The 15,382-nt window shown below is 42.6% G+C and overlaps 1 protein-coding gene across 2 annotated transcripts in view; it reads left to right on the forward strand.

Moving 5' to 3' along the window:
* Positions 1–15,382, forward strand: part of epha10 (EPH receptor A10) — a 145,896-nt gene that overhangs the window by 76,998 nt on the left and 53,516 nt on the right. The window lies entirely within an intron of this gene.

The raw sequence follows: 15,382 nt of genomic DNA on the forward strand, positions 1-15,382 counted from the left end.
AAGGTTTATTTTTCCTGCCAGGATTCTTGAGAGGTTGAACCTTTTCATTTAGTTGCACCATTCTCACCACATTATAGAAAGATCCAATAATGAGCCTGTGTACTACATTTATGAGCCACTTCTATCGCACTGAGTAGAGGAATATCCTCAAGTAAATCATTTGGAAGCACCAAGCTAGATCAATACTGCACGCAGTTTTAGTCGTATGGAGAACAAGGACTTGAACTGTATAATAATCACTGTAGCCTTTTCTAACAGCAGTGCCCCCCACAGTGAGACTGGGTAAAAATACAGAGAGAGGTTTATATTGAACCATCCTACTCACACACACACACACACACACACACACACACACACACACACACACACACACACACACACACACACACACACATATATATATATATATGTATGTGCACACACACACACACACTTCTGCTCGCCTTCCAGCAATGGAGAACTCCAAGTGAGGAGAGTGTCAGCCAACAGGAAGGCAGGGATTGAGAGAGTGAAAAGAAAGCGAAAACAAATGCAAAGGGAGGGATGTTGCTAGAACGCTTCAGGGGAAGGACAAATCGATACACTCGCACACATAACACTCCCACGCAACAGCTAAATAATGCTGCTAGTTTGTCTTGCCTTCCCTCTCTCTCTCTGACCTCTGTCATCTTTACACAGTGCGAGGAAGAGTTTATTCTTGTTTTGCAGGAAGCGTTTGAAACAATAGTTTTTAAAACTATTTCTGCCAGCTTTAATATTTAAAAGCTTTTTTTTTGTTGTTTTGTTTGGGGATTTTTTTTTTTAGCTTGCAAGTCTCTCGAAAGTCTTGTTTCGGATTTTCTCTGGCTTTGTTGCCCCGAACTGACATCTTCAGTCTGAATAGTGTGGACGTAGTTTGCCTGGAGAAACAGATCTTTGGTTGGAATCTGACAGAACACTCAGTCATTAACACTCAAATATGTTAAGGGTTTGGACAGAAAATCTTCTCCTCAGTGAACTTTAGCGAGTCAACTATATAATGAGAAGAAGATACTGTAACCAGGGCTAGAGTAAGTAGTGCAGAACTGTCTAACATAGATACTATCCTTGCAAGTTTCCTTAATAATAACAAAGGACTCTCAGTCCTCCAGGTCATGGTCATCCAAGAAATGTTGAATCAAGTGTAAACTGGGCCTGGATTTAAGTTCCTTGAAGATGTTTCTACAATTGTGACTGACTGGTTCAGAGGTACTTTCAGCAGACGCTTTTATCTCACAACTTACCAATGACGGACATCACTAAAGGTTAAGTGCAGTAGGAGACCTTGTAGGTGCTATAGGTATTATGTCTATTCAGTAAGTGCAAGGAAATCGAGTAAAGACCTGTCAGTTTGGCATTGGACTGACAACAGTATAATAACGCTAACTGTGCACATTTAAACCACTGTACAGTTTTAGCTCCAGCTGTAGCTCATACGGATGGTAATGTGGTAATGGCACATATACTTGAATCGTACATTTGATCAGAACGTCTTTCAGCAACTATATCTGAATCCATGAAAGACTGTCTTCTCCAAATCTAATATATAATAATCTCTATAAGGACCCATCAGTGCCCACACTATTCCTCAGGTCATTTTGCATTGGTCCCTATTATAATGATGTACTCACCTAGTCCTCATCAATCTATAATGTCGTGTGCATTTTCCAGTTATTTATCTCCAGTCATTTACTTAGTGCATATGATTACTTGCCTCACTGCATGCTATTAGCAATATAAATCAGGCAGAAGCTTTTACTCTTGGATGGACACATTAAACATACAGAGCTGGAGCACAATAGAAGTTATACAGACAAGTTCATTCGACTTTCCTGTTGTAGGTGATGTTGTCGGACGCGTCGAGGTGGTGTTCAGTCCCTCATGTGTGCCGCTTTGTTCCAGTGCGGATTCATCCATGCAACATCCACTCTCAACGGTAATAGAAAGCACAGACAATAGCTATAAAGTTAAGCAGCAGTGTAGCAGCAGGAAATGGAGTCTGCAACAGGGCCAGTTTAAGTGAACCGCCTAGTCTCAGTGTTTGATTGTAACCGCTGTTGATGGCCACTGGTGGGAATGTCGACTCATTCAGCCCGATTCATGACAGCCACTGTGGCACTGTGGCTGTCTGGTCAGTAGGTTTTAACATCAGCAAGTGCCATTTGTGCCTCTAAGTGACTGGTTTGTCAGCAGGCTGTCTGACAAGTCTGATTTACCAAGAATGGATGACTAACCCATGTTTAAGATGATAAAACAGGTTTTTAATGCCCGTCTGCCTCATGATTTAAACTATTTTGTGTCCATTTCCTGTAGCCTCTGAAATACATAAAGCTAGATGGGTAAATTAAGGATTTGTTTCCTTTAATTAGAAGCTAATGAGTCACATAGCATTCATCCATATTTAGCATGGATCACCCTGAGGTCTTGTACTGGCAAACTGTCAGAAATGATATCCCATAAGGCTAAATTGAGGAGTTTTGCTCAACACATACTGTATATCATTCATGGATTAAAAATAGAAAGTTTAACCTTTGATGTGCAGCGTGTTCCCGCTGCCCCGATGGCTGCTGTACCCAATCGTGTCCAAACCGTACATGCTCACGACTTTTCCTTAGTACAATCTGTGCTGTGAGTCTCCAGCCACCTGTTTGTCGGTTTTCTCCTACCTGTTTCAAGCTGAGACTCGCCAAAGCTCTCCGCCTGTATTAGGCAATGGTAGTTGACAGCACTAAGTGAGGCAGTAAATAGCACTGTAAAGTGGGTCTCCACACGTCTGTCGCATCTGCTTGTGCAGCATGATTCTTTTTAGTTGCTTTCTCCGCTCAGTTCGAACATTTGGTTTAAGGCGGCGAGGCCTTGTTTTTTTGTTTTTTTTTAAGCCTAGACTGTTAGCACCGTTCAGCTGTGCGAGTAGCCTGCTGTGTCGGATGTACTCTGTCCCGCCTGAGACCACGGGACACAGACGCAGTGACACACATACAAAAAAAAAGCAGGAAGTGAACACGCATGCCACACATGCGATGCAACGCTCCTCGCGTCCCTTTACTCGATGACTCACTGTCTGGTTCAGTCTGTCTCCACATGCTGCAGCGTCTGGACCATAATTTCAAGCAAAGACCTCAGAGTATCAGAGAAAAACTCGTGTTTGAGTGCACACGTGGTTCCTCACGCTAGGAGGAAGATTGCACTCTGTCACATTTACAGATTCATATTTTTGACAACTAATCACTGAACTTTTGGTGAATGATAAATGATGATAAATTGAGGGAAAAAAACAACAAAAAAAGCAAAGAAACTAAACTATGGCTAATTTAAGACAGAAAAAGGACAAAGATTTCACTTTCTTTACACCTCTTATCTCGTCTCCTCTCTCTTTGTCTAATTTGCGCCTCTCCCTTCATCCCTTATTTTCCGTCCCTTAATTGCTTGACTTCTATCCCCTGATTCCTCGCGACGCCATCTTGCATGTCTTAATTAAATGGCTGCTTAGAAGGAGGGGGGGAGGGGGGCGAGGTGGATGTAAGTGGGAGGTTTGGGGATGGGAGGGGGTGGTGGAGATTAATGAAAGAAGAGTCCGTTAATTACACAACAAGGTCAAGGCCGCTTTACCTTCACAGCTTAATTGCGGCCCCTGATTGTGTTTCAAGGCCTCATTTTTAATTCAAACAGCAGGCGGACTAAACTATGATAATTGTTGCTCAGTGTGTGTGTGTGCACGCACGCACATGTATGCTTAAATGTGTCTTCATATTAGTGTTTGTGTGTTTGAATAACAATTGTGTAGTTTATTAGATAATGCATCAGTGTGAGTTCAGGGCTGGGTTTTGTTGTTTATGAACTTTGTAGCAAAGGACGGTGCTGATATTGTGTGTGTGTGTGTGTGTGTGTGTGTGTGTGTGTGTGTGTGTGTGTGTGTGTGTGTGTGTGTGTGTGTGTGTGTGTTGTGTATACAAGCACCTTTAGCATTTAGATACTTTTTTAAATATGAGAACATTGGGTTCATTATGATTGCCTGCAAAGATACAGCAAATAATGGAGGAATCAGGTGATGAAAAACTAAAAAATCAGATTTTTCAGAAACACCACTCTCAGTGAAAACACTCTGAAATTCAACAGTTTTTCTTCAGGAGTCTGGTGCATAATCAGCGGCTCATTTGCATTCCTTCCCTTCACATTTCACACCGCACTCTTTTCCTACAGGAGGTAATTTTCAGAGCTGTGACTGTCGCAGGAACCTTTTTGACTGTAAACTGCAGTCATCGTTGTGTTTTTGTGCTGAGGAACACGGTCGTTTTAGGAAGCTGGGGAAACAAAGACGTAAAGTTCTGGAGCAGATCGGTATAAAATTATGCTATTTTTTGAAAAATTCTGGCCTTTTTCTGAAACTAAAAGTCAGTTGTCCATCGTTCTGTGTGCGTGTGTTGATCCCTGACATGGAGCTCAGCCATGAAACCCTGTTGGGGTGGTGTGGGGGTGGGGGGTGGGTGAGTGTTAGAGGATCAACCCACCTCATCCATCTCCCTGATAGACCAACTGTTCCTCATCACATGGGGTCTTGCGCACTCACACAAACACACACACACACACACGGCTTACACACCCCCGCAGAAATATTTTAACTGTCGCATGCTCTGACCGTGACTCCAACCCACCAGTGAAAACACTTAATCAGCCTTATGGTCCAAGTGACCCCCCCCCTACGACTGTCTCCATCCATCTCTGCATCCGTTCAGCTTTTTAATAACTTCAGGGATCAGGGACGCTGGATCTCAAAATGTCACCAAGAATAAGCGATGGGCAGAGATTACATTTGTCTTAGATGGTCAGCTGAACGCTACAGTGTAGACATCACAGAAATTTTATGACAGACAGAATCTTATTACGGGAAAAAATGTATAATACTGCGCATTCATAATGTTAATCAGAAATTCCTTTTATTCATTTTGAGGCTCGGATTAAATTCGATTCGATGCACCAGGATGAGAGGACGTACATTATATATTTTCCTCCAAGATCCAAGATATGTGCATACAAATGTAATGATTAATCACCAGTTTCCTCTGGAGACTTGCAGAGGTTTCGACCTCATGGCCTTGGGTCATACAAACGGGTCAAATATCAAATGAGGGTCAAGCGAGTGCATCAGTGAAGCTTTTCTTGTGCTTGCCAGCGTGTGCATGGCAGAAATATACAAACCAGAACGGAGCAAAACAAAAAGTGAGTGGAAAACAATGAGGCTCAGAGTGTCAAGCACCCTTAAACTGAAGGATGAGATAGGTAAACACCTGTATGATGTAAAGCAATGCAATATAATAGCTGTGCAGTAAATTGCCTTGCCTTTGTTGAGACTAGTTGTTTGTCTTGACTGCACATTGCAACACATTATGAAACAGCAATGCAAAGAGCATAAGCTACAAACACGTACCAGACTGGTGGCTCCACGCCTCCCTTGGACTGGGTGGACAAAAAAATATAATTTTCAAGTTTCGCACAGGTTTATTTATCTATGAGAGAGCTTTAGCAGTGGAAGTCATTATCGTATGCAGCGTTTTCTGCTATAAGCAGATGGTTGTTCACGCTCAGTACAGTATGTCAAGAGACTAATGTTAGAGACTAGATGTGCGCCTCTGACTCTCATGCTAGTGTGTGGGCACGCATGCACAAGCACGTCTTTCATTCACACACATTAAGCCCTAATACGCTGTAAAAGATGCTCATGGCTCTCATGCAGGCACTCGTATACATGATTACACTACATAAGCACACACAGATATGCACCTTTCTCCATCCAGACCCCCTCTAAGTGACTCTAATAGGTGTGTCTTCCAGGGTTGAGGAGCTATCTGATTACCCTGACCTCTGCTCGTTTAACAGTTCGACAAGATACTAGATCGAGTGAACTGCTCAACACTTTTTTTTCCCCGTCCCCCTGTCATCCGTTCTCACCCCCCACTGCTGTATTTGAGGAAATGCGGCAGAACTCATATATCTGCACTCTTGGGAATCAAATTTATCAGGCCGATTTGTCTATATCTGGGTCACAGTCTTTATGGAAATGACGGATTCGGATGAAGCAAATGAAAATGGTATGTCATTAGTAGGCGAGACTCATTCAAGTTCACATCCCAGATTTGAAAAGCTGATTCAAAAAGAATCAAATGAAATTGGCGTGTCACAACAGACTGCAGGCTGAAGATTATGCGTGTTAATTTCCATAACCAGGCCATATTCAATACACACACACACAAAGGAGGGGTCTGCAAGATCACACAAACTCTCCTCTAGTCTCCACATCTTCCCCAGCGCCTCCACCAGTGAATGTGATTAGCTTCTAGTTGCATATGTTATTAAATGTTTAGGAAATGTAAGATGCAGGCATGTGTGTCACAGTGAATTATGAACTGAATCGACTCCAACAAAGAAACAATGTGTTTTTTATTTTTACTTGGCATCTGTTTTTGTGCCTGAAGAGTTTATTTTGTTTTGGTCTCTTCGACAAAAACACACAAGTATTGACAGCACTTTCTCTCCTGACTCATCCTCCCAGCACAGACGTACTGTAGACATGCACCTGATGCATTTTGGTACATGAAAAATTGGAAGTAGTGAAGAATGACATTACATATTGCCATTGCAAATGGGGGAGAGATGTAAGTGTCTAAAAAGGCTGCCGTGTGCGTAACCTTCAGCAGCATTACAAATCAGTATTACTTCTCTTACCTAAGCCGTCTTCACTCGCAGTTTGAGGGGAGGAATTGTATTTTGGTGAAGTATGACAGACGAGGGAGAGAGAGAGAGAGAGAGAGAGGAGGTGCGCACGTATGAGCACAACAGCATGACTGTTGAGAAAGAGCAGAACATTGAATCTCATTTTGCAGGCACTCGACCTGAAATTGCCTGACATTCTCATGCAAACATGTTTGTTGACTTGCGGCTGATGTGGTTATAAAGTAGATGACCGGGACGCCCCCCTTCCCATCGCTCAAACGCACGTACACACTCTAACTAACTCACATACTCACATGCATAAGTATATTACCCTGACATTAACATTAACTGAACAGTCTTCTGCTGCAAGCTGGAGTGTGACTGTGCGTATACGTGTGTGTGTGGGATTGTCCATCTGGATGTGAAGGTGGTGATGATGATAATGGTTATCTGTGGGACATGAGGGCTCATAGCCAGGCAGGCCACCTTGCAAGGCTTGAATGATCATCGCTGCATTTTTTTCCCCCATTCCTATATTTTTCTTGTCTTTTTGTTCTCTCTCTCAACCAGAAGACTCATTCTCGTCCGTCCTCCTTCCAGCGTGATTTCGGATTCCTGCACAGCAGTGCTACTTTGTAGTCTTGAGGGTGTTTGCATGTGCATGTGCACACATTAGCATTTTGGAGTCATGTCCCTCCTCGTGTGCTTCGCAGCCACCTGCAAACCTAAACGCATCTGTCTGCCTTTTCCTCCCTCACGTGCGCTCGCGTGCGAGTGCCATGTTACCAGGATCGGCATGGACATAAATAAATGGCTGTGTGGCTGAGGTAAATGGGAGCCATCAATCACACAGAGGGGAGGAAACAAAAACACATACTTCAACACAGCGACAACCGGACAAGGTTGCAGATCCCAGCAACCTCGGGGTCAGGGTCTCACGATTAAGGTGAGGGTTGATGATGTAAAAGTTGGGCTGCAAAGTACAGTCAGTGTCTGGATTTCTTTTAGTCCTTCACGCAATATGTGTCAGTCGAGATAAGAACAACAGTTAAATACTTGACATTAATGAACAGTAAATGTGTCTGTGAGATGAGCAGGAGGAGGAGGAGGAGGAGGAGATGATAATATCCTGAAATTGTTCCCTCTCAGTCTTTTGTTCCCCGGCCTCTGATAAATCCTGTGAAAATGATAGCTGGAGCAAAAGTAAGGACCGCGAATAATGGGCCGAAAGGGAGGGAGGGTGGCAGAGAGCAAACATGATATAAGGAGGGAAGGGGAGCAGGCAAGGGAATGGTGGGGGTGGGGGGAGGCGAAGGAGGAGGAGGAGGAGGAGGAGGCAGCATTTGGCAACGGAGCAGAGCTGATAGCAATCAAGAGCTATTTGGGAAGATGAGATGGGAGAAAGGTAAATGTCAGAGTGACATGGGTGTTGGAGAGAAGAGTGAAAACATGGGAAAAGAGAAAAAGACGGCTCTGTCAACAGTGAGCGGTTGACTTCGGTGTGCATGTGCTCGTGTCGGTTGCTTTTTTTTCTTTTCTTTTTTTTTTTGGTGTAACGTCTGTGCCTCAGCCAAGTGAGTCATTGTGTGTTTATAAAATACAGATATACAGCCTCTGTCCATCTGCCTGTTCCTGATCATGTGTATGCATGAGAGGGAATACATCTGTTTATTTTTATATTCATATATACATAAGACGTGTGTCATACCATTTTAATATCCCATCTAAATGGGTAGTACATAAAACACAATAATACCACATTTAGAAGTATACAGGAAGCTGTTACTCACTGAGATATCTCTAATACTGTTGGGTAAATTGTCATGAAATTTTGGACAGACATTCATAGGTCCTAGAAGACAAGTCCTGATGACTTTGGTGATCCCCTCACATTTCCTCTAGCACCACCTTGAGGTTTGACATTTGTGCTTCATAGTGAAACATCTTGGACAACCATTGGACTTTAGGAAATGTTCAAGTTCCCCAGAAGATTTGAGACTGACAGTTTCCATTGTGCCAACAACAGATCAAAATTTGTACAGTGGAATAATGTGATAATAATATGATATAGCACCAATTTCTGTGTAATACAGATATTCATGTTCCCAGAGGATGATCCTTAAAGCACCTATAAATCGGCACTAACACCAGGTTCATAGTGGGTGAAGAGTAAACCCAGCTGCTGTTTCTCATTGTCTGTATTTTATCAGAAATAATCTAGTATTGCAAAATGGCCCCGGTAACCTTTATGATCTTTAATCAACATACAGTATCATCTTTTCGTACACCTCAGCTGTGTCCTTGGACTTCTCCTTCATCTGCCACACTGTGTTTGATTTACAGTATATGTATATGTATATACCTGGATGAATGAGAGTACATTTGTGTTAGATCCTCCCCTGGTTCAGGTGTATTTGTTGTTGGCTGTCTGTTCCTTCCGGCACTTCCCGATCTGATACAAACAGCACAGACAAACAGTACAGACCTGGTGCTGTGATTATGTAACATGGCAGCTCTCTGTTATGTCTGTCTTCTTAAATGCTCTTTGTCTGAAGTGTGTGTGTGTGTGTGTGCCAGAAAGTCAGTGAAGGAATCCATAGGAGTTTAGTTTACATTCAAAAAAGTGTGTGCTTTGTTAGCATGTGTGTGTGTGTGTCACTGCATACATGCTGCATTCGGCGTGTCTTGGTCGGCGGAATTACCGTCTCCAGCGTAAAGCTCGTACACGACGCCACTGACACTAATACCCCTGGTGGCATTGTTCGCTGGTTATCCCCCCTGTGTTCTCTGTGTGATGTCAGTCTGTGGTAACCAGGGCAGAACAGAGAATAAAATGATAAAGCAAAGCGTTGACCTGAATGGCATGGCTCAGAGCTTTCTCCCTGATTACACTCTGAGGCAGCAGCCAGGCAGTGGGTGTACCTGAATGAGGTCTTTACTTTGAGCTAATAACAGGGATTTATACTGTCATTCAGGGCTTGGTCATATCTTCAAAGCAGCTAAACGCACAGACAGGTTATGACACTGCATGTAGAGCTAAAGAAAATTGTTGTCTCCTAAAAGCAGAGCGTGGAAAGTGTCACAAAATTGCCTTTTTCATCAGTCACTTAATGTTGGTCTATAACACCAGAAAGCCAATGCATGATTACAGAAGATGTGATACCGTTATTCAAACTAAATGTCACTATCTTATAGTTTGACTTCTGTATTCATGTGTTTTTGCTTCGAAGAAAACAGTGTGGTTACAACAGATTTTATTGTGCTCTATTTTAGTCATTACAGAGGCAGACAACTGTCTCGGGCTTCACTGATCTCCGGGCCTTTGCTCTCAATGATTTGCTCCTCTTTTTCGTTAAAGAACACCATTACTCTCACAAAAGAGAGGAGCATTTTTCACCAACTCGAAGGATTGGGATCCACCTTGATGGAGCACTTTGAATGTTTAATTTTCTACATCTGCAGAGAGGAGATAAGTCGTTGATCAAACATGAAACAACTATTAAAACAGAGACATCAAAATGTCAAGGCTTTATCCATTGAAGAACATTAATTAGAGATGCAGCAGCTTTTACCTAGGATTAACAACTTTTGCTGTAAATAAGAATATTTATAAAAGAAGAACCATGAACTTACTCTCACCTTTGCTCCCATCACACTGTGGCCAGTAGAGGGCTTTGTTGCTTGTTATTATATAATAATATATAATACACTTGTCTCATCTGTCTCAGAAGAGCACTAGATGTTACATATGCAGCCCCTTTAATTGCAGTATCAATTAAAGGGAACTTTGTGTCTTAATATGCCATTTGCACAAAAACCCTCTCAATGATCTCAATTGCACACTGTATGTGGCTTGACCACAGCACTTCAGTGGCAGTCATTCTTCCAATCTCCCATTCACTCTGGCAATACCCCAAGCCCATTTCTCTAAGCCCCAGCTATTCTAGAGTACTTTTTATGCTACTATGGTCCAAATCCTCTCTCTTCAGCCAAAGTCTCATTAACTAAATACTGACTTTTTTTTCAAGGGCGGATTGGGTCCATTCTGTTCAGCCCAATTCCAACTGGTCTAATTTAGTGAGACTCATCTGGGTACCATAACCCCCTCATCATTTTGCAATTTCATAATCTGATCCAACCTGGAACGCTTACCACTTAAATGTACCAATCAGTCACTCTTCTCTCCAACCCGCCTACCTGTCTAACCTGGACGACGTGATTGTGTGTGGGTGTGCGTATGTAAAAGAGACCTTCAAAACTGTTTGATGGTAATGAGAATCCATTTTGTGGATGTTAAAGCTGCCTGCTAGCTGAAAGAATTAACATCAGAATCAGCATTAGCCACACAGCGGGCACTGATCTGAATTCAAGCTCTTTGAATTATTGATTTCCACCTGCTGGAATAACATCCTGTCTGGCTTGTATCTTTTCTTTGTGTCATCGCCCCTTTTCTGTCTCTTCTTATTTGTTCCATGAACTACACTAAAAACAAACTAAACAAAAAATGATGCTATTGACACATTTCAAACCAGTGCGGAATAAAACTTCAGCCACCAACCAATGACACCAATGGCGCCTGTGTGTTTTATGTTTAACTGTGTGCAGTTTTCAGTGCACATTTGTGTTTATTCCTCAAGTGTGTGTGTTTGAATTTAACAGTGCGGGTTAAGTTGTGTGTGCAAGTGTCTAAAGCAAACCTCTTTTAGTGTTATTAATATTAATTAATGTGTGCTGTCAGGGAGGCAGAGAAACAATTCATTGCGCACATTTATTATATCAAGTGCTTCATGATTTATTAATGGGCTTGTTTAAGGTTATAGAGAAAAGAAAGGGAATGGAAAATAAAAGAAGGGCAAAGCATGAATTGATTCTTCTGACAAAAGTCTATTAAAGCAATTTGTGAACTCAGTGAAATGTGGATTCTTTAGCCTTTTTAGTTTTACTCATTAGACAGTGAGACCGTTGGCATATCTCAAAGTGTCATTTTGGTTATTAATATTTTATTCTCACTTATCTGATTAGATTGAAAGTTTTTCTTTCATATGTCTGACTTTGTCCTCCCGCCCTCAGCCTCTCTGCATGTACTATGCATGCCAGACACTGCTGTAGTGTTACATATATTCCTACTAGATGACCTTAGTCTTACGTAAGGTCAGTGTTTCTTTCAGTGCTTCTCATTTGTATGCATCGCACGTCTGTGCTTATCTGTTTTTCTGCCTCTGTCTATCTGTCAACTTGAAGGAGGCCACTCTCCCTCCCTATGTAATGTCTTTCCTTTTGTACAGTATAGTACAGGCAGCCCACCGTCTTTCTGTCTCTCACACACCATCTGTCTGTCTGTCGGCGTCTCCGTCCCTCTTCGGTCTCTCACAGCAATTGCCTCCTGCTTCATCCACCAACCTCCCCCCCCCAATCCCACCCTCCATAGGACTTGGCATGTCGCTGCATATCTATATTATTGCACCTTGAAGAAATGCGTCTGTGCGTGTGTGTGTGCGTGCGTGTGTGAGTGTGTGTGTACATGCGCTGCCATGTTCCATTTAATCGAGGTTCCCAGTCGGCACATAGGACAAATTGATCAGTTGGTTTGCCAGCTGTCCTGGCAGATCTCTCCTTCTGTCTCTATTTCTCAAACCAACCCCCACCAACACCCCCCTACCCCCACACCCCAGCCTCACATTTTCACTTTAACTTGTGTACCTTGGCAATTAAAAGGCAAAAATGTCTTCTCATGAGTGGAGTGGTGTTCTCTATACACATCTTTTTTTCTTTTTTTTCACTGTTGGATGCATTTTAGAGATGCCACTCTCTCCCATTGGCAGATGGCTGCTGGCCCATTTTGATTGACGTGACCTTGCCTGGCATTGGCTGTTGGCGGCCCCTTCCAATGATCCCTCGCTGTGCAGAATGATGGGCAGCGCGCAAAGCCAGCTCCTTTTGTTATCTGAGCTACACATATTGTCTTGATACACCCCTATCATTAGACACACATTTCCAAGGTGGGCTGGCAAAATGTGTATCCACGCTGAATTGAAGAGATAAGTCGGAATTGCAGCCAGCCACGAATATGGCTAGCCTGCTTTTAAGCATGATAGGTAGAAAATGCAAAACCCATTTCTGTTCTCATAGATCTATGCATAATTTTGCCTTGATTCGCGTGCTATTCACGCTTGATGTTCTTGGCATGGTTAGGGAAGGATAGTGGCGGCACGGTCAGGAACAAAGAGAGTCTACTCCACTGCTGCTTGACAGGGTGTGTGTGTGTGTGTGTTTCTCTTATGTCCTCATGTGCGGTGAGCTAAAAGCAAGAGGCTTTTCTCGGTGTAATGACAGACATTAGAAAGTCGATTACATGATTCTTACAGCCTCAGATACGCAACTCACAGGCGTACACACATGTACGCGGCCGCAATACACACTCACACTCACACATTCAGCCAGGAGAGGCAGACGGTGCCTGCTAATCAATGTGTGATGGCAGGCCTTTTGTGTTTGTGTGTGTGTGTTTTGTTAGAGTGGCTGAGTAAAAAAAAAGATGGGATGAGAACAGAGGCCCCTCCGTTATTGTGTCTGTCTTGAGGAACGTTTATAAGCGTTTCAGGACAGCCGGCTCGGGTATGTCTCTGCACCTCATATTGGCCGTCTCACGCTTGCAGGTCTGTGGTCTCCTCTGTTCACTGTGTTCTGCTGTGACACAGCGCCAGAGGTTGGAGAGATGATTTAGCATCTTTCTCTAAAGCGGGCTCTCTAATTAGAAAAATAACCAAACCTTTATGGGCAGAAGGCTACTACAGCTGGTGAGATTTCTAAGTATGTAACCTAGGCAGACCAATGAATCACTGTTCTTAATATTAAAGCACCATATAGTACAAATTCAACATGTCTGTGATCTAATGATTTTTTAACATGAAGAGTCACTGTGTTTATTAAATTAGCAAACAGACCGCTAAAGAAAACCTGACTAGCTTGAATTGCAAACATTTGCTTGCTAACTGTGTGTGTGTGTGTTTTTTTTGTTTTGTTTGGCCATATTAGCCATTTCCCCAACAAATATATTCAAACAGTGAGTGTTATCAATTCAAGCCTTAAGCTTGATTTATCTTCCTTGCTTGAAAAGGCCACACATAAGATTGAATGGATGCAGGACAGCAACTCACTAATTTAGCAAACAGGATTAGCTAGATTACAAATGTTAGTCAGTCTTCATGATTGCTTCAAGTCTCTATAAGCTACTGACTTTATTATTATTTATTATTACGGGACAATGTACAATACCATTAATCACTAAATTTAACGTTCTTCTCCTTACTGGAAAACATGCACATTTTCAATTTTCAATTTTACAGTATACTTAACCTTCCCAGATAGCAAAAATAAATCCAGGCCCACACAGGTGCCACATTCCCCGGGTTTCATCTGACCCCGTAAGCGTTCAGGTCCACAGCAGCAGCATGATGTTAGATGCTGCTTCCACGTCTGGACCATTTCTGGCACACACAGAGAAGTTTTTCCCGCTGTCAGCCATCACCTTAGAATAACAGCTGGAATCTGCCCAGATGTGGAAGTATATGGGCCAGGTTCAGACCGAGGGCCTAAGCATATGTTGGGCCAGAAGTTTAGTATTTGCTTTAACTCTTATTTAACCAGCAAATTATCTTTTCATTAGTTGTGTGCTCACAATACCAAATACCATTCCTGCTTAAGTTATTCTAACTCTACACTGGCTAACACAGCCTTCGTGTTGACTGGATTTGTCCATCACATGTGGTCTGTCAAGTGAAAATCAAACCCTTCCCTCAAAAAAAAAAAAAACCTAACAAGAAGCTACAGCTGAATAATGGTGTAGGAGAAAAATTCATCTCATTCAGTCTGAATACCAGACTATCCTCCTAGTCACTTAAACCTGGGGGGGAGTTACCGCATGGAAAGGAAGCCTGGTGGATGATGTGCCTTTTTAAGTGGAGGAGGAAGATAGAGTTAAATTGAGGGAATAAGATAAAAGAGCAAGATGAGAGCGAGACAAGAGCAAGTAGATGGGTAGAATGCGAGGCAGAGAAGAAAAAAGGAAGCCATGAGAAATGGGGAAAGGGGATAAGAAAGAAAAGACTGATGTATTAGGAGAGTAACGAGAGAGCGGAGGAGCGAGGGGAGAGAGAACGAGCATACCAAAGCTGTTAATGTAGACCTGCTGTTAAGAATACAGTCTCAGAAGAGAGGAGACCTGAGCATCGAGCTAGAACTGGCTCCCTGATTTCACACCCATTATCACCTGCTACAAAGGCACGGCAAGTGGAAAATGAAACTGCATAGAGAGGGAGTGTAAAATAACCTGTTTTATACTCCGTGTGTTTGTGAGTGTGTGTGTGTGTTTATGCACCACCCGATGTCACACATGTATTGATAAGCTTCTGTTACATGGTGTGCATTCTTGTGAGCTGTGCACGTAAGGTCACGAGTCCTTATCACCCTCAGCCACATTCTCACCTTTTTGTAGTGTGTCTCTCTCTCATGTGCAGTGGTACTGTAGTTGGGCTTCACCTCTGGCTGTAGAGGGTGATATTTGGAACGAAAAACCAAAAAATAAATGAGCAAATTAGCAAAGTGGGAAATATGGAAAACAACAACAAAATTAAGTTCTGGGTTTTTGCAGTTGCGT

The sequence above is a fragment of the Trachurus japonicus genome, chromosome 11 (genome assembly GCF_045865225.1).
Source record: "Trachurus japonicus isolate A0001 chromosome 11, Traja_1.0".
In the NCBI taxonomy this organism is placed as follows: Eukaryota; Metazoa; Chordata; class Actinopteri; order Carangiformes; family Carangidae; genus Trachurus; species Trachurus japonicus.